The following is a 20,978-nucleotide window of genomic DNA, read 5'->3' on the forward strand; positions in this document are numbered from 1 at the left end:
AGATTTTTCTCTTCTAAAATATATCAAGACCATAGACTATTTTATGTTTTTTTAATTGAAGTTTTGTTGACATACCACGTTATGTTAGCTTCAAGTGTACAACATAGTGAATCAACAATTGTATGCATTACACAGTGCTCAGCATAAGTGTGGTTGTCCTCATATCTATACAATGTTATTATAATACAATTAACCATACTCCCTCTGCTGTACTTTTCATTCTCATAAGTTATTTATTTTATAACTGGAAATTTCTTCTACAGTTTCAAAGCCTAGGCCTTGCATATAATAGAACAAGATAAATTTTGCTACTTGACCAAAATGCTTTTTTTTTTTAATTAGTTTATTTATTTGAGAGAGAGCACGAGCACACGTGTGAGCATGAGGGGGGCAGGCACAGGGAGAGAGAGAGAGAGAGAGAGAGAATGTCAAGCCAACTCCCCTCTGAGAAGGGAGCCTGATATGGGGCTTGATCTTATGACTGAGATCATAACCTGAGCAGAAATCAAGAATCAGATGCTTAACTAACTGAGGCACCCAGATGCCCCTCAAAATGCCTTAGTTGCTTAATAATTCTAATTTTTCTTAGCAGGCACAAAGTGACTTAAATGCTATCTAGCCACTGTAAATGAATTTCAGTAGCATAATAATTCCAGGCCTACTTACTTTTATTCTCTATTTTTTTTCAAAAAAAATTTAAGCAAAAAACCGAGCTAAATTAGAATTAAATATGGGGTGCTTTTTTTCTTTTTCCTAGGGCATAAATGTGTCCCTGATTCCTGAAAGGATGTAAAATATTACCAGAAAGCTAAGAGAAGAGGAAAGTCATCTACCTATTGAAGATGAAATATAACTAACTCATTTAAGAAGTTTACTAGGAGGTTTTGTTTTGTTTTTCATAGAAATTAGATGGGTGACTATTTTTGCTGTAGGTGGTATCCTGGTGCTTTCCAGATACTTTTGTTAGAAGGGAGGCAACAATTTATAATTATGGAGTGCCTAGATGTGTCTTTCAGGAGAGACACAGCATGGAAAACCTGCTAGCACTTGCTGTGGGTTAGGAATCACCACAGACCTTTCAGTTGCGGTTTCTAACTGTGGATACCTTAGCAGGATGCCAGCTATTTGGTTCCTGGAAAATGTACTATAAGTTTTAATGCTTTCATTCTACCATTGACATATATATTGGAAATTTATTATTTGTGAACCACAAGAAAGAATCGCATTTTATAACTGTCCAGATAAATAAAATTAAAACATAAACCCCATCCAAAAAAAGTGAGACTCTTTCTTAGCCAAAGAATTCTTTCAGCAGTTGGCCTTAGAAAGAACAGGATAATGTTTAACCCATAATCATGCTTTGAAAGTTGCCAACTGTCCTGGGCCTTTGATCATTCCAAAGAGAAATACTTTCTTGTCTGTCTGAAAGAGAACCAGATACTGTGTACTTTGGTTACAGGCCCTATGCTTGGTCACTAGATTCATAAATGAAGTTGTTTAAAATGCAAAGAAATGACCAAAAAAGGCTATTAGAATTTCAGGAAGTAGTGGAAGAGAACCGAAGAGATTTAAAAAAATAAAAAGCATACTTTATGAATGAGTATCATAAGATAAAAACTTACAATATACTTATAACTCAAAAAATTTAGTTTGCTCTCAGAAATATTAAACATTAGGTTCATTTATGCCACTGAGAAAGAAATCTCCATGATTATTCAGGGGTTAATTTTGGTGATTGTGTGGAAAAAACTACATTTATGAGGGACAATTAGGAAGGAAAGTTTTATAAATACTCGGATTTCAAGAGATATTGAAGTGAACCGTCTGTTTGGATGAGCATCAGAGAATTCTTAAGGGTACCAGAGCATCTTGTCAGTGAAGCACAATACACAGACTTAGATACTGCAAAGAATCTAGTTGCTTTGAAATCTCACTTCCTGAATAAAACTCCATGAAAAATCTTTGACTTAACTAGTTTTCAACTTTTAACACTTTGGTATCCTTCAAGTAGAATTTAGTTCTTCACTGGAAAAAATATTAAAAACATTCAAGTTTTAGAATAATTTTTCCTCAAAGATAAAAAAAATTCATAAGATGAAACTGGTTAAACTTTGGAAGTTGAGGCAAGTAGAAGCCCATTTTAGGGCTTTAAAATAGCATAAAGCAGTCTATTATAAGTTAACTTCTAGACATTTTCATCTCTCTAGGTTTTATTTAATTTCCTCCTTTCTCTGGCCATCATCTGGGTGGACATTTTTACAAGGTATTCACTTATATGTCTATTCAAAATACAGCTATATTTAATTTGGAAACAAAGAGGGAAACCTGTAGGCAAACCTATAGGCAAAAGATATAGTTAACGAAATTTGCCATCAATGTACCCTACAATAAGGGTTTGGGAGAGATTTTTCTAGAGGGGAAACAATGGAAGAGCTAAATGATTATAATCTTGTATTAGTGGGTTCTACTAAACATGTTTAGCAAATTGAGGTGAATTTCAACCTACTATTACTATATAATAATTAGAGGTTTCAGGATAGTTCTAAGAAAAGCTCGTTTTCTATTAGGTTCCTCTTAGCTATTGCTACTTAACAAATAACTCTGAAACTTTGCAGCTTAAAACAACAATCATTTTATAATACTTTACAATTTGTGAGCCAAGCATTTAGTCAATGCTCAGCTGAGTGATTCTTCTGTTACATATGGCGTTGACTAAGGTTACCCAGTGCTATTCAGCCGGCAGATGGGCTTGTCTGGAGGGTACAGGACAGCTTCAGCCACATGTCTAGTGCCAGAAACTGGATGTGTATGCCCTTTCAAAATTCAGATATTGAAATCCTAACCTTCAATATTATGGTATTTGGAGATGAGGTATTTGGGAAGTAATTAGGTTATAAGCATGAGGGCCTCATGAATGAGATCAGTGCGGGGTCATAAAAAAGACCCCGGAAAGCTCCTTTGCCCCTTCTACTACATGAGAACAGTGAGCAAATGGCTGTCTATAAACCAGGAAGTGGATCCTGGCCAGGCACTGAATCTACTTGTCACATGATCTTGGAATTTCCAGCTTCCAGAACTGTGGGAAATAAATTTTGGTTGTTTCTAAGGCACTTGTTCTATGGTAGTCTGTCATAGCAGCCCAAATAGTCCAAGATATCTGGTGTCTTGAATGGGACGGCTGGATTATGGGTTCAGTTGGAAGTACACCACCCAAGCATAGCCTCCCCATAATGGTGGCCTCAGGGCAGTCAGCTTTCCTCCATGGTAGCTTGTGTTTTGAAAAGAAAGTGGTCTAGGAGACAAAAGCTAGGAGCTTCCAATTTCTTAAGGCTCCCCTAAAGTGGCACACCATCATTTCTGCCATATTGAATTTGTCAAAGATTCAAGGGGAGAGGACACAAATACCTCTTCTTAGTGGGAAGTATTTCAGAAATTTGTAATTTTTATTTTACCATGCTTGTGGTTACTAAAATCAAGTAAGTGTCCCTATTCAAAATCTATATATTCTTAGCAATGTGCTAGGATAGGGAGTCACAAGTAATGAAATCTATTCCTGAATATAAACTTTTTTCATTTTTAATCATTTATAATTCCATAATGACCAAATACAAATGAATAAAACTTTGTTTTGCTCCTCAACTGTAAAAAAAAGAAATTTAGACAAGAGAGGAAATCTGAATATGAACTGGGTATTAGACATAAAGTGAGTACTGAAAAATTTTTTACACGTGATAATGCCACAAAGGTTATGTAAGAAAAGGCTCTTATTGTTATTTTAAAGAAATATAATGAAATATTTAGGAATTAAATAACATTCTTTTGGAGACTTGCTTCAAAATACTCCATCACAAAGGTGACTAGATGGATAAAATTAATATAACAAGATACCACGATGATTGTTGTTGCTGCTAATGAGCATATGAGGGTTCATTATACTCCTTTGAATATGCTTATAAATTTTCTAATGATACAAATAAAAAGAAATGCTTTGTTGTTCTAATAGTGAGTATATTTCATAGTTACCACTGATTCATTGCCTAATACAGAAATATTTCAAAAGTCATAGTGCAGCTTTAAAGATAAAGTTCTTGTTGAGTCCTTTTTAATTTATTATGCACAATTTGTCTCAGCAGATAGCTCTGGATCTTGTCTATTAAGATACTACTAAGTCTATTCTCAGCAGTTTATATACTTTAATTTTCATCATTAATATAACATAATTTTCTTTATAGGTATTTATTTCTTCATCACAAGTATATCTTGAATGCCTCCTATTTGCTATTTCCTTCCTTCTAAAAATCAGGAGAAGCTTTGAGATTTTTAGGGTACAAAAAGGAGCTTTCTTCCTTCCATCCCTCCTTCCTTCCTTTCCTTTCTTCATTCTAAAAAGGAAGAAGCGTTGAGAAACCATGGAGAATAGAATGATGGATGGAGACCAGAATGATCATGCTTTCAGTCTGAAAATAATCTTCTTACAATGTGAAGAGCAGATTCAGGGTAGAGGAAGGGAAATGTATAGATTCACGAAGGTTCCAGTGGACACAGAGACAGTTTAAGAAAAATCAACAAAATTTGGTGAGAGATTAAATATAGAAAATAAATGAGAGGAATTGAAATGTAAGTGCTTGCCATTCACCAATATCCATTATCTCCTGTTTAATAACACTTATTTTAACTGAGAAACACTTATATGTGCCAGGCACGGTTCTAAATACTTTACAAATAACTTTCTCTGAAGCAGAGAGCTCATTCACCTTTTCCCATATGAGGAATCTAATACAGAGAGAAGCAGAATAACTCATGAAAGATCACACAGTTGGTGAGTGGGATATAAATCCAGTCTGCCCTAAGAATCTACATTTTTAATCCCAAACCTTGCTAGCCCATTCAAATTTTAGTTAGGCTCATGGCCAATCAGCTAGACATTACAGTTCTCAGATTACAACTCCCTTACAATTTGATGTGTTCTTGTGACTAAGCCCAGGTCAGTGGCATGTGAGCAATAGTGATACATGCTACTGTTTGGTCATGTGTTTTATTCCTCTGCCTTTCTTTCTTTCCTTTGAGAGATGGTCAGCATTGGAAAAACTGCCTTGAACCCAGAAATGGAAGCCATATACTGATGATAGCAAGCCTGCCCCCATAACCCAGGACCACTTATTTAGAAACCATGTGAAAGAGAAATGCATTTTTTTGTTACCTAATCTGTGCTAAATTAGTTACTATTTGTTGCATCAAATTAACCTGTCTCTTCCTTAAAGTAAAAACTGTCATAGATAACTGCCCACTTTCTGGAGTGCAGAATTGGAGGCATGATGAGACAAATCGTTAGGAGAGGAAACAAGCAGGTTTGGAGAAAGAAAACCATGTTAGTTACACGTTAAGTTTAAGATAACGTTAAAGCATTCAAGTAGAGATGTTGAGTAGGTAGCTATATACATGGATCCAGAGCTTTAAAAAAAAAAATAGAGCTGAAAATAAACATTGATACAACTCTGAAATCAGCTGCACATCAGTGAAAATATATTTTTTTCTGAAATAGTCCATAATAATCTCAAGTGCTACAAAGAGGCTTTTTCCTAGCATTTTACTAACTTCCCAAATTTATATTGGAAAATATACTTTTAAGTGTGAATGTTTAGAATAGATGATCCCTTGAATCTTACATTTTTGAAACAACACTTGTCTACAGCCTCTAGAAAGTTAGTTTAGTAATCTTGTATCAGAAAAATTACTTGGTTTAGGGAGGTTGAGGTTATTGGTAATTGTATTAGTTGTCTACTGCTACATAACAGATTACTCCTAAGCCCAGAACCTTAAAACAACAAAATATTTATTATGTTATAGCTTCTGTAGGTCAGGAATCTGGGCACATCTTAACTGTGTGCCTCTGGCTCAGGGTCTCTTGTGAGGTTGCCGTCAAGCTGGAGGTCAAGGCTGCATCTCAGAACTCAACCGGGACTCAAAACATCTGCTTCGAAGCTCACGCTAGTGGTTCTTGGAAAGCTTCAAGACCTTGCTGAACTGAGGGCCTCATTTGTTTACAGAGCTCCCAAGGCCTCCCCCAAAGGATTGCTGACAGCATGGCAGCCTATTTCTCCCAGCACTGCAGGCCATGAGAAAGAGAGAACACTGCAGATGGAAGGCATAGTTTTTTCAAAACCTAATCTTGGAAGTGCTACCTGTTACCTCTAAAACAGTCAAATTCATGGAAGCAGAATGGAATGGTGGTGACAACAAAGTTGCTGTGGAGGGGGAAAATGTGAAGATGTTGATCAAGGGGTAAAAAATGCGTTCTGCAAGATGAAGATGTTCTGGAGATCTAATGTATAACAATATGACTACAGTTAAATACTGCATTACATTCTTAAAATTTGCTGAGAGAAAAAAAAATTGCTGAGAGGGTGGACCTTTAGTGTTCTCAGCATATACATACACAAAAAGTAACTATGTGAGATGATAAATATGTTAATTGGCTTGATTGCAGTGATTACTTCACCATATGCATATCAAAACATAAAGTTATACACCTTAAATATATGCATTTTTTATTTGTCAACTATACCTCGGTGAAGGAGGAAAAAAAGGATAGCAATAAAGAAAAGTGAATTATTTAGCCCAACCTACTCAGGGAAGCAGGTAACAGAGGGCTGAGGGCTAGGAGGCAGAGATTATTGGGGCCATTGTAGAGGCTGTCTAGCATGTAACCAAGAGTGGTCATAATGACATTAATGTAGATTTTGTGAGGGTACTTAAATTCTCTCTTAGAACTTAAGTTCTAAGTTTTTTGTATGTACATTAAATTAACATTAAATTTAAAAATTTAAGTTTATACACACACACATTATGGTAAGTATTCTATGGAATACAGAGATAAATAATTTATGGAACCTGAACTCTTGTTTCTAGTACAACATGTGTGTTATTTATTCCTTGGTTGGAAACTTATATTATTTCTCGAGTTCAGTTAAATATATATGTATACATATATTCCTCATGTGGCAAAGTGGGGTATGAAGAAATACTGTGTTCTTTCTTACATAGAAATAAATGAAATAAAGCCTCTGTATTTAACATTGTAAATGTGCCAGAAATAATAAATACTATTAATGATATGCTTTAAAATTGAAATTCTTAACTTTCATCAACAAGATATTTTTATTCTTAAGAAATGGAAATTGAGGGCAGCCTGCCCAGGTGGGCTCACTGGTTTAGCACCACCTTTGGCCCAGGGCGTGATCCTGGAGACCCGGGATCCAGATCGAGTCCCACATCAGGCTCCCTGCATGGAGCCTACTTCTCCCTCTGCCTGTGTCTCTGCCCCCCACCTCTTTCTCTGTGTGTGTGTATGTCTCTTTCGTGAATAAATAAATAAAATCTTAAAAAAAAAAAAAAAAAAGAAATCCTATTTAAAAAAAAAAGAAATGGAAATGGAAAATTTTCTAAAAAAATATGCAAAGGTAAAATGTAAAATACTTTTACATTTCATATTTATTATAATCAAATTCAAGATAAGAGAAGTGATGATAAGCTTCTGCAAAGCTTCTTGAAAAATTCCTTGCAGATATATCGTTTAAGTATTAAGATTAATAAAAAGCAATTAAATTAAAATAATTAACACAAAATACAGTGTTCATGCTCAGTAGGGTTACTTTATAGTAGATTTTAATTGAAAATTGACATCTTCTTACCCAGCATACTAACCAAAGGCTTTTATTTCATCTTGAGAAGATTATATATCAGTATAAATCCAGAGATTAGAAAAGTCTTTGTAATTACACAAATTGCCTCTCTAATATCATGTCAATTTAAATGTTACATAAAGATAGAGCAAGAAAACTAAAAATGCTAAAGCAAACAATCATTGAACTGCTGGGAAAAAGTCCATAGAAAGGGCATATTGTATCCTCTACTAAGAAAATATCAGAGTTTCAATTCTTTATTGATCAACTCATTTCCATAATGTGAAACCATGTAAACTATTGAACTAGATGGAGAGGAATAGATAAATTCAGATGTTGCAAATAAATGATTATGCTAATTCTCAGATTCAGATACAATTATAAAACATTTTTATACTATTATTGGTTTATTCCACATTTCAAATTAAATTTCTATGATGAGGTAAATGTACTTCTCATAGCACATAGGAGTTATCCTTATATGTCAGTACTACTGTTAGCTAAATCTCTGGTCTATCAATGATTATATTTAAATATACTGCTCTACAATTTAAACAAAAATTGATTAAGAAATACTTGGGTAGATACAGTGCTGACTGGTTAGATAAGCTGCCTACTAACTGAGTAGGCAAAATTTCCTTGGATAGGTAGAGAATTTCTCATATTTTGTGTAAGATGAACATTAAAAAATTCCTCATTATTTTGATATGTAATATCCACTATTCAGTCATCTATTAGATTCCAACAAACATCAGTGAAGCACTTATTATGCAACAGATAATGTAATAAGCACTCTGTGAAAGACAGAAATAAATAAAAACATATATACGAAGGTAATATTAGAAGTGATCCATGAGGCTGACTACAGATAATGTCAGGGAAACTAACCTCATATACTGTCTGATAAACTGTGAAGGCTATTTATTTACCAATTTGAAACTTATATTACTTTTCGGAGCTTAGCTAAGAAATGAATAAGGGAATCTCCCTGTGTAAGTCGGCACTTCAGTTCCCTTTCTCCTCCTAGAAATCATGCAAAAGCCACAATGATAATAAAGACCTCTCTGCCATTTTCAGGGAAACTAGGAAGTAAAATTGAAATGCATGCATTGAGGACAAGCTACATAGAAGAAATTGCAGAGAATAATATGGGAGTTCTAGAATTGCTTAGTGGCAGCATATACCAGAAAGCATCAGCAAAATTATATTTCCTCAGGTGAGTGGCTCTTTGTGAATTGTGAAAATATACCCGTCCTCTGCAGTAACAGGAGAAGGAACAGGTCTGAGCAGCTCTCATGGCAAACCTGCCACCAACCCCAACCTGCAGCGGTTGAGATGAAAGAAGCAAAGGTTGGAGAACTAACAAAAATTTCCCAGGAGAGAAATTTTGGCAAAAAGTAGTCTAGAAAGATATTTGTCAGCAGGAGAAAGAATCTGGAATTTGAAATTTTAAAGAATACTCTGGAATATCTAACCCTACAGAAACTTTCTGTAAATACCTTGTCCAGAAAAACTTCAATGCATTCAGTGATGAGTAATACAAAAGGACCGAGAAGAACATCTATACAAAAATAATATAGAAAATGAAGCATAAAGCATACCAGAGAGTAAACTCGTTGCCATGGTGCCTATAAAAATTATGAACAAATATTTCAGCATGAATTGAAAAACAAAACAAAGCAAACATTAGACTAGAAACACAAATAAAGAAGTCAGGTAAAAGACATCAAGAAAACTTGGATCTGAAGTGATCTTACTTCAGAAAAGAAGTAGAAAAACCATTATAAAGTAAGGGGAAATTTGAAGTCCACAAAGAAGGATAGTCACTAAAAAGAAAAAAGATATGAAAAAGTAAGATAGAAAATAGAGAAGTCACAAATGAAAACATTAAGAGTTAAAAATAACCTAAAATATTAGCTATTTAAATTAGATGGAGGTCTCTCCAATATATATGCATAGAGTCCCTGATGAAGTCCCTTTGAGAAAGCAAAACAAAACAAAACAAAAACCAGAAAAATATATTCAAAGGCATAATTTGATAAAACTCATGAAATATCACAAAAGAAAAATGTATGATTGTGCTCATGTGAGGAATCTAAGGTAGTCAAATTCACAAACAGAAAGTAGGGTGTTGGATGATGGTTGTCAGGGATGGGGTAGGAGGGAATATGGAAATTTTTGTTTAATGGGTACAGAGTTCCAGTTTGGGAAGATGTAAAAAATTCTGGAGATGAATGGTGGTGATGGTTGCACAACAATGGAAATGTATTTATTGCTACTGAACTGTACACTTAAAAATGATTAAATGTGATGTTATGTATAGTCTACCACAGTAAAAAAAAAAAATCATGAAGGAGGATTCGTCTTTTCATAACAAAAAGGAACAGTGTGTGTCAGAAAATATTGACCTAGAACAGGCCAAGACATAGTCCGTTAAGAACACTGGACTTTGAAGATACAGACACCAGCAAAAGTCTCACAGGACTTGGAAAGGGAAAAACAAATCAAGCTGATCTCAAATTTCTCCCCATTAACTTTCCATACTGGAAGCTACCTAAAATATAGTTAAGGAGAGAAAGCATGAACCATGGATTTTACATGCAGACGAGCCATACTGATTTATCAAAATTGCAGATAATTATTTTAAACATGCCAGAAACATGGAATTTTATTTTCAAGAGACCTTTTTAAGAAAATTGTCGGAGGGAGGGACTGACTAAGGAAAGACTGGTGAAAACATGACAAGATAATTGGAAAAAAACACTAAATATATTTAACTGCAAAACAAATGCAAAGATTACAGTTAAAGTCAAAGCAGGCGAAGTTATATTCCCTGTCAAGAAAAAAATAATAATGAATAGGAAAGAGAAGGTAGGGAAACACTAGAAGGAGAATTTCTTGATGGTCTCTTCTTTTTTTTTTAATTTTTATTTATTTATGATAGTCACAGAGAGAGAGAGAGAGGCAGAGACACAGGCAGAGGGAGAAGCAGGCTCCATGCAGGGAGCCCGACGTGGGACTCAATCCCGGGACTCCAGGATCACACCCTGGGCTGAAGGCAGGTGCTAAACCGCTGTGTCACCCAGGGTTCCCTTGATGGTCTCTTCTGATATATCTGGGGACCAAAGAATATCATCTATAGATGAAAAATAAAATACAAATATGTAAAATATAATATTTGTAACACCATTATATATGTACATTTGCCCATGGTCACAATCATGCAAAAAAAAACAGTGGTTAAAACAATAATCTTTAATTTGCAAGAATCTGCAGTTTGGATAGCTCTGCTCAGGAGGAAAGTCTGTGGGCCCCAGTCTCCTCCATATGGTTATTTTCTTTTTGGGGATAGTAGACTAGCTAGTCAGGCATGATTTTAGGCTTGGGCAGAGCCTTAAGAAATCCATGAATCTCCTTGAGTATTAGCTTTGAAAAAAGCCCTTGCAAAATGGGTGAAGGGGGTCAAAAAATAAGAAACTTCAGATTAAAATAAGTGTCCTAGAGATGTAATGTACAGCATGGTGACTATAGGAAATAATATCATATTGCATATTTGAAAGTTGCTAAGAGGAGCAGCCCCAGGTGGCTCAGCTGTTTAGCACCGCCTTCAGCCCAGGGGGTGATCCTGGAGACCCGGGATCGAGTCCCACGTCAGGCTCCCTGCATGGAGACTGCTTCTCCCTCTGCCTGTGTCTCTGCCTCTCTCTGTGTGTCTCTCATGAACAAATAAAAAAAATCTTAAAAAAAAAAAAAAAGTTGCTAAGGGGATCCCTGGGTGGCGCAGCGGTTTGGCGCCTGCCTTTGGTCCAGGGCGCGATCCTGGAGACCCGGGATCGAGTCCCATGTCGGGCTCCCGGTGCATGAAGCCTGCTTCTCCCTCTGCCTGTGTCTCTGCCTCTCTCTCTCTCTCTCTCTCTGTGACTATCATAAATAAATTTTCAAAAAATTTTTAAAAAGTTGCTAAGAAGATAAAAGTTCTCATCACAAGAAAAATATTATAACTATGTAAGGTGATACACGTTAACTAGATGTGTTGTGGTGATCATATTGCAATATATACAAATATTGAATCAGTATGCTATATACTGAAATAATATAGTGTGACATGTCAATTATACCTCAAGTTCTAAAAGATTAAATTTTTTAAAAATCCCTCACTTTTCTGAGCTCATCTCTTTCTTATAGTACCTTATTACCTCATCATACGTAGCTAAAAGTCACCAAAATATGTTTCTGACTTTCGGCCTGGCAGTATCTTGCCCAACCTTCCATTCCATGATCCATGCCTGAGATCACAAAAGCTTTGGGTACACTTAAAAATTTTCAATTTATAGTTAAGAGACAGTTTTACCAAATATTTTGCCACTAACATTATTCAGTGTTTGGCTGAATAATCCCCCCTCAAGATGTCCACATCTTAATCCTGGGACTTGTGAATATTTAACCTTGCAGAGCCAAAGGGTCTTTGCAAATGTGATTAAATTAGGGATCTTGAGATGGGGAGAATTTTCCAGGTCATCTAGGGATGCCCAAAAGTAACCACGAGGGTCCTTCTAAAATGGAGGCAGGAAGATCAGAGTTAGAGAAGGTGGTTTGATAAGAGAAGCAGAGAGAGGCCTGAAGATACTACTCTTCCCGCTCTGAAAATGGAGAAGGGGGCCATGGCCCAGAAATGTAGGCAGGCTTAAGAAGTTGGACCAAGCAAGGGAACAGACTCTTCCATACAGCTGCCCTTAGGAACCAACCCTACCAGAATCTTGACTTTAGACTAGTGAGACTGATTTTGGACTTCTGACCTCCAGAATTGTATGGTAATAAATGTGGGTTAAGTCACTAAGATTGTGGTAATCTGTCACAGTAGCAATAGGAAATCAATACACAGGGGTTATCCATTTCCCAAATTTGTATAATAATTTATCTTCTCACCATTTCTTCAACCTATTGTAATAAATATGACACAAACACTCATTGGGAATATAAAAAAATGAATTGGCCATATAGAAAGTTTTTCTGATTGTCTCATCTTAAATACCTGAAAGCTAAATATATTATTTATATTTGGCAAGTCAAGTAATATTAAGTTTATATATATTTAAATACCTGAAAGCTAAATATATTATTTATATTTGGCAAGTCAAGTAATATTAAGTTTATATATATTTAACAGTATGAGGGTAAAGAGTAAAAAAGATAATCAAATGTTGGAAGAGACAAAAATATACTAATGTCATTATTATAGGAACTAATGGGCACTATCTGAATCAATAAAAAAGGGGAGTCAAAATTATAGGAATAGGAATAAAATTCAAATATTCCCAAACATTAAATACACGTGCAGGCATACACCACATATACAACACCCCATAAATATACCAAAATGAAAGAGATCACTCAGTGAAAGTATACAAAAAAAAACACTTTGGGGTAAGGGTGGGAATAGAAAACATAACAAGATAATATGAAAATTTAAAAATGGGCAAGAGTGTACCATGCAAATGCCAAATCAAAAGAAGCAGACGCAGGATTCATTATCAACTAAGATGGAACACATAGTGAAAACATGAAGTGGTACAGAAGGGGGAACTTTACAATCATATATGATACAGTTCACAATGAAGATGTAATAGTTATGAATATGCATGTCCTAAGTAGCATAACACCATTATTGAGAAGGCAGAAATTATAGAATATTCAAGCATAAATGTACTAAACACACCAGCAGGGAGACCCACAATTATTCAACTTAATTCAATCCAGCAATATTGATCGAACCCCCACCAAGCAGTGGGGATATAGCAAAGAAATAGACAAAGACTCCCTCTTTGGTGTGTCTCATTTTCTAGTGTGGAGCGATAAACAGCAAGTGGAAAAAGGAAAATATACAATATAGTAGGACATGATTGGTTCTACGGAGAAATTAGAAGAGTGCCGGGGTATGGGTTTCCCTGTAAGCAGAGGAGACAAGAGAAACCTCAATGAGAGGGTGATTTTGAGCCATGTCTTGAATGAGGTTACGTGGTTCATGGAGTATTGAGAGAGGGATCGATGGCAAGTAGGTAAAATAGGCAAGCAGTGAAAAACACACTTCTCACTCTATGCCTTTTATAAACGTTGAACAATGTGGTTATAATATCTTTTCAAAAAGTTAAAATATGATCGAGAACTAGCACGATTTGGAAAAACAAACTGAACCATGAGATTTGGGTTTTGGTTCAGGTTCACTTACTAACGTACCTATGATTTGGATGAGCCACTAGGTCCTCTGGGCTTCCTTTCCAGATCTGTAAAAAAGGGTGGAGGCGATCCTCAAATTCCTTCCTCCTTTAATATTCTGTGGGTCTATGATTTAATACAGTGTTCATCAAACTGTGGTCTAGGAAAATAGTTTTGGAGTCTAGCCATTAGTCAACCTGTTTATCAGTACCCTGTCCTCAGCTTCCCCGCAACACACAAATAATGAATAGCTGTATTTTCCAATCTAGAATTATGTAATTCAAGTCATGTAAAGAATAAATATTAGAAAACTCAAGAAATATCACTTTTGCAAAGGCATTCAAGACTAAATGACAACAGGAAAGTTCCTTAAACACAGACACACCATACACACACACACACACACACACACACACACCAAACTATCTGGGTAGGCCTCATCATCACAACAAAATTATAATTATATTTTAATATATATATTTAAATTTATAAAAGGTACCTTTTTACTCTTTTGGAGATTGTGATGTGGCCTTTGGGTAAGGCCCAGGACATTTTCTGTTCGTTGTAAAATTAAGTGCAATTAAAAAAAAAAAAATTAAGTGCAATTAAAAATATGGGTGAAATATTTCTTCCTCTAAGTGGTTTGGCAATTCATAAGGTAGTATGATTTATGTTAGTCTTCTAGCAATATACCTAAATTCTGTCTCCTGTCTCTGTATTCTATAGAATTAACTCCTTAGAGTAGATCTCACTCACTTCCTTGATAACTTCCAGAGCACATACTACAAAGCTCTGTGCAAATATGAACTTAAATACAGTTCTTTTTTGTTTTTAAGATGTATTTATGTATTTATTTGAGAGGGAGGAAGAGAGAGAGAAGAGCATGAGATCAAGGTGGGGGCAGGGTGAGAGGCAGAGGGAGAAGCAGACTCCCTGCTGAGCAGGGAGCCTGATGTGGGGCTCAATCCTGGGACTCTGGGATCATGACTTGAGCCAAAGGCAGATGCCTAACTGACTGAGCCATCGAGGCACCCCCTCAAATACAGTTCTATCTTGATTTACCTATGATATGAGGAAAGATATGAGGTGGAAGGTCGGGTGCAGCCCTCTCGGTGAATTATCACTTCTAAATTTTCCTGCCTTGATGTAAATGAGCAATCAAGAAAAATAGGCAAAGGATACAAAATCTCTCCTATTGGGTCACCTGGGTGGCACAGCCATTAAGCTTCAGCCTTCAGCTCAGGTCATGACCTCAAGGTCCTGGGACCAAGCTCCGCATGGGGGTCCCTGCACAGCAGGGGAAACTGCTTCTCCCTCTGCTCCTCCCTGTTCCCCTCCCAACTTGTGTTCTCTCTCTCTCTCTCTGTGTCTCAAATAAATAAATAAAATCTTTAAAAAAAAAAAAAACCTAGCACAAAATCTCCTATCCACAAGGTCAAGAGCCCTTCCCACAGAGAATAAATGTCCTATGCATAAGATCATACCATTTATACAAGAAAATATTTTCATGGCCCAAAACTCTAATAATGGTATTTTTGTCTTCTATCCAAGGGGGGATTTGATACCTGGCTATTTCCCTTAACAACAAGGGAAGGACGTCTGTGACTCCTATAAATAGCTTTTGCCTTGAAACGCAGGTTGAAAGAAGTTTCTTAAGGATTAGACCCAACCTCCAGTACAGTCTCTATATAAGCTCTGGAAACGCAGAATGTGGCTGCTGTGCCATTTTGGTAATGGCTTACTATGTTTCATTTTTCATTAATCTAAATGTTTTCTTTCTTTTCCCATGGGGACTCTCCTGAAACTGTGGTTTTCTTGTCTAGGAAATGATAAAACCAGTTACAAATCTTGCACCAAAGTCAGAATCAGCATTTCCTAGAGAAATGGTCCCATATATTTCCACTCTCACACAATTATAAGTTGATGCACTATTTTATTCCCCATGCATGAAAGTATGTGTTTGGTGATTTTTTTTCATCAGTATAGCCCATAAAACTGCACAACTTTCTAAAATCCAAGTGGCAGAATTGAACATTTTTTAGCCAGAGAGGGATCGTGTTAATCAAAACAAGATTCAAAACAAGGGCAATAAAATTGCATTTCACTTCTTTGTAGGTCTGACACAGCTGCCTTAGCACGTGAGCCAACAGAAATTTGGGCTGCACTCCTCCTTGGAGGAATTCTGTCCTAATTATACTCAATTATCATGGATATCACCTGTTTTGAATTTCTTACTCCTTGACTAGCTTTTTTCCATTAGAGAATTTGTGTTCGTATGTAGCTCATAAAAGATACATAAAATGTATCTAAATATTCTCTTTATATTTGTCCCCCCATTCTTTGTTATTGTGTTAAAATACCATGTTATTCCTGTGTAAATACCTATTACAACCATACCCAAACTAGAAAAATGTTTCATGTTATTACAAACAATTCTAAAAAATGAAATACTGAAATAATGATTTGGCAAATTGTTGTCCTCTCAAGTTTATATGAGATTTTCAGTAAAACTAAAAAAAAAAAAAAAAAAAAAAAAAGCTTTAATTTGCTCAATTATGTTTTTCTTTTTCTTACTCCCAGTATTCAGAAATGTCAGAAAATTGAACTACAAAATATCTTTATTTAGATAAGTAGCTTTGTAGGAAAAAAAACGTTTTAAAAATCACAATTTGAATTAGTTGTTCTTGGGAAACTGAAATCCCACCAATCCAAAAACTAGTGTTTTCATTCCTGAGAAAGAGCTAAAACTAAAATGTTATTTTACAGTATTAGTAAAATTGGACAGAAGTTGATATAGGAAACAAAATCAGTCACTTTCCAAAGTGGACCAGAAGCAAACACAAGAAAAGTTGAGTTTTAAAATATTATATATTATATTAGATTCATAAAGGAATAATGATGTAGCCTGTGATAGAAAAATATATTATACCGAATATACACCTAATGCTTCCTTATTTTCCACTTCAATAAAAATTTTTCCTGGTTTCACTGGTCAAAATTTATTTATGCAGGAAATCTTTATGATGTATATTTTCAAGGAATATTTAGATTTAAACTTGGTACTCTGGTACCTCCAGAGGTGATATAACCTTTGAGACATTGGTCCATCAATATCTTTTAATCACTTAAAACCACTGAGTACTTCCTGGGATCTGAGATTTAGAAAGTGATGAGCTGGCTTAGCAAAATCATAGCTGATCATCAACCAACTGTTCTTATTTCACAGGACACATGAATTAGCAAAGTCTTCTGGGGATTCCACATTGTCTGAAAGAGAATGCATTTTGCTTGGAAGGACTTTGTGCTAATCACTGAGTTCCTAGGGCAGAAGGGAATAAATTCTGGAAACTTCTTTGCCTTTGAAGTTTAAGAAGTGATCTATTGTGGGAACTGAGCGGCCCTAACCAGCCAAACCAGAACTGTTTCTGAGACCTACATAACCTCTTCCAGGGCTACTTATTTCCATTCAACTGTTAAATTCAAGACTCTGGATTATGTGCAGTGGAAATGCATGGAAGAAAAAGCTACAGATCCTACCCAGAAGGACCTAATTGTCCCTGAGCAGAGGTAATAATTCTACATAAACATCTGGATAAATACTGAAAACTAACTCACCTAATCTGGAGCCATCATCATTCTACTTGTGCCAAACCTGTGCTTTCTCATGCATTTCCTGTTTTAGTAATGATACTTCTCAATACAGATACATAGCAACTGTCCTAATCCCTTCTGTCTTTACCTCTCCATCTCTGCTACCTATGTTTTATCTCAAAACCTAACCTCATTTTTCCCTCTAAATACTGTCTAACTAGTTCCCCTAATCCCATAGCTTCTTCAAAATGACATCTCTACTATGCACATCTGATCATATTCCTCATCATTAACCGACAAGCTGAATTCCAAACTCTTGTGTATAGAAGGTAAACCTTTTTCATCTCTCTCCTCATGGCCAGTTCCATATTTTCACTTCTTCCTCCATGCAACTTAAGTTCTGGTCATTCTGAATTATTTAGTTGTCCTCAGATATGTGTCAAGCATGTGACTTTGCACATATTCATCTGTCAGGACTGCCCTGTGCCACCCCACTCTATACCCAATGTGGCTCACTGTGAACTTTTGTTCAGTCTTCATCTCAGTCCAAGCATTTTTTCTCTTTGTAATATATTTCATCATGCCTCAGATAATAATGTAGCCATTATTTATAGAATAGCAGCTGTAGTTCTATAGATTCAGAGCCTTTTCGACAAGATATATTTGTTCTCATGTCTGTCTCACTACTAGATTATGAAGATCTTGAGGGTAGAGGCAATATGAGTGGTTTTTTCACCTTAACATCCCAAGCTCTTGCTGCAATACTAGACATATGATAAATTCTTGATAAATATTGAATTAAAAATATAATTATAAAGTAATAACTCAAATAGCATGTGGAAAATGCTCTAATAGTTATACCTTAGTTGACAGAGTGTTTGTCAGGCTAAGAAAATCAGGAAAGACTTCACAGTATAAGGTATACTTGATACAAACATAAAAGAATGCATAGAATTTATAAACATGGAAATAGAAGGGAGAAAATGAGTGATCAATAATGAGAAGCTGAAAAAATATTTCCTGTGTGTGAGGAACTGATCTGAATAGAAAATAGGCACAAGATAAAGAACTGTAATAAATAAGATAGAAAAGTCAGCTTGGAGAATACATTGGTAAAAGTCATGAATATCTGGCTAAAGAGTATAAATTCATGTTTTTTCCCTAGGAAATAAAATATTTAAGGATTGTTATCTTCACACACACACACACTCACACACACTCGTATATACTCTGTCAGGAAAATGAATTTTAATAAATTAAGGAGAAAAGTTAGCTTAGGGAAAATATTATGGAAATTCACATACAATTGTTTTTCTCTTGAAAAAAAATATATATTTTAAAGGGTACTGCCTTCACCATAGCTATAGCTATAGATGCAGATATAGACATTGACATAGATAATCAGAGAAATTTAAAGCCAAGAAATGAAATAGTAGACCGTTGACAAAATGTAGAGGGTCTTGACAACCTGAATTTGGATGGCTATAATTCAGAGTACATAAAATTCTAGGAAAGGCAATATGCATAATTCAGTATCTGGCTAGAGAGAATGGAGGTAAGGTAAAGGAAAAAGTCAGAACAGAAAGAGATGAGTCAAAATTCCCACTGATTAGGCATCGTTTATTTATTATCCAGAACAATTAATTTCCTTTCTTTGCATCAGCCAGCCAAGCTTACTGAAGGTGGGGTCATTCATTATCTCTTTTGAAACCCCACCACTCAACAGAGAGTGTAGTCAATTTTGGGTAATCAACAAAATTGAATTGATCTGACCACAGATGGATACCTTTTGCCTACAGCTGCTGCCATCTATGGCATTTGACTGTTTTCTTTGAAATTTGCATCCCCTGGGCCATGGCAGAGGCATGGCTATGTTAGACTTACCTGTCTATGGTTTTCTTGTGAGTGCTGGTCATATATCAAATATATACACTGTGCTTTTCAAAGACCTGAGACTATCACACTTAGCTTCAGTGTTCTTATATAGTTCAATGGCCCCTGCTGTTTAATCTTACTGCACATGGAAAAAAAAAAAAAAGAAGTGTGCCAGCTTGAGGAAGCAGTGTCTTATTGTCACAGTAAATATACTGGTTTATGCTAAACTTAGTGAGATGTACCATGTTTGCCAACAAATTATTCTTAGCAAAAATACCAACACTTGTGCATCCATCTAAAGCTCCAAAAAAAAAAAATACTGTATTTATCTTTCAAATAGTGAAATGCAAATTTAGAAAACCAAGGGAATTAAGACACTGAATCTTTTATGCCCTCTTTATTATGTTTTCTCTTTGTGGAAAACAAGCTGTGCAGTATAAAGTATCACCTCGAGAAAAAAGGAATGCCAAAAATATGTGTGGCTACCACTTTAAAGAATGCGAGTTTGTTCCCTTTTCTTTCCAAACGATGTATATTATAATTTAGACATCTAGAGAAATTACCTCCTCGACTATACCAGTCCTGAATACTGCCTGTTATGTCTAGAATAGCTATTACAAAGCTTTCTAAAAATCCTTGTAATTTCTAGGGGGATATAGGGACTACCTTTAAACCAAGTATTTTGGCTTTTCTCCTTCTCTTTCCTCTGCAAATTATAAAGAACTGGAGTGCATTTGGCCAATAATGATCTAGTTTGAATTTTTTTAATATCAAAATTGTTAGGGAATTTTCTTTCTGTGATGTAGGCATTGAAAAGAAACTTGTGAATTACTACTGTTCTTTTCTGTGTCTATACATGACAGATCTACTGTTCGTATGGTTAATTCAGTCAAAGAAACCATTTGATCTGAATTTTTGACTGAATGACCAGCGGTTTGACTGAGTTCATAGCCATCATGCCTGCTCTGGCCGCTCATGTCCACCCGGGCTTTGTTTGTGTGCTGGCAGTCTCTGCACAGAGAACACACAGCATATGCCAGGTGGCCATGTGTCTGAGGCAGAGGGAATAGAGAACAAAGCAAAAAAAAAAAAAAAAAAAAAGGCTTCCATTTGGACAGAGATACTTTAAGCCATCCGACTGCCAGTAACATATTAAAGAGAGAAGAAAATGCAGTGATGCCTGAATATACTCAACAGTAAACAACTTCAAGCCTGAGACTCAGATCACAAATCTTTCTCTGCTGCTGCTGACAAGCTCAGCTTGAGCATGGCTGTAGGAGACAAAGAAATCTGCTTCAAGAGGAAAATAGGAGAGCAGATCCTCACACTAATTTTAAAATATCTCAAATGCATGTTTTAGGAAACTGCTATATCATAATCATTGTTTTCTTATGTCAGAAATCTGTTCTATTGAAAGTGGGAATGGGGGAAGAAGGTTCTAGAATGACAAAACCAAGAACTTCCTGTCCCTGTCCTCCCTCTTTAATTCTACCCTCCTCTTGGTATTTACCATACTGCTCACAACCGTCTTCCCCATGAACTGAGGAATAGAGTGGGCAGATGCTAATGCCATCTCACAAGTGTCGGGGGCTCCAAAATATTATTTTAGGAAGGGAG

The 20,978-nt window shown here is 35.7% G+C and overlaps 1 long non-coding RNA gene across 4 annotated transcripts in view; it reads left to right on the forward strand.

The window, feature by feature from the left end:
- The window catches only part of LOC125754097 (uncharacterized), an 81,455-nt gene that overhangs the window by 6,416 nt on the left and 54,061 nt on the right, over positions 1 to 20,978 (forward strand). For 2 of the 4 annotated variants that reach the window (XR_007407512.1, XR_007407511.1), the window contains exon 4: positions 17,122 to 17,462. This is a non-coding gene — a long non-coding RNA (uncharacterized LOC125754097). Of the gene's footprint in view, positions 1 to 757; positions 7,216 to 17,121; positions 17,463 to 20,978 lie in introns of those variants that run through there. The other 2 variants (XR_007407513.1, XR_007407514.1) reach the window with 1 other exon arrangement.

The sequence above is a fragment of the Canis lupus genome, chromosome 31, assembly GCF_003254725.2.
Source record: "Canis lupus dingo isolate Sandy chromosome 31, ASM325472v2, whole genome shotgun sequence".
Taxonomy (NCBI): domain Eukaryota; kingdom Metazoa; phylum Chordata; class Mammalia; order Carnivora; family Canidae; genus Canis; species Canis lupus.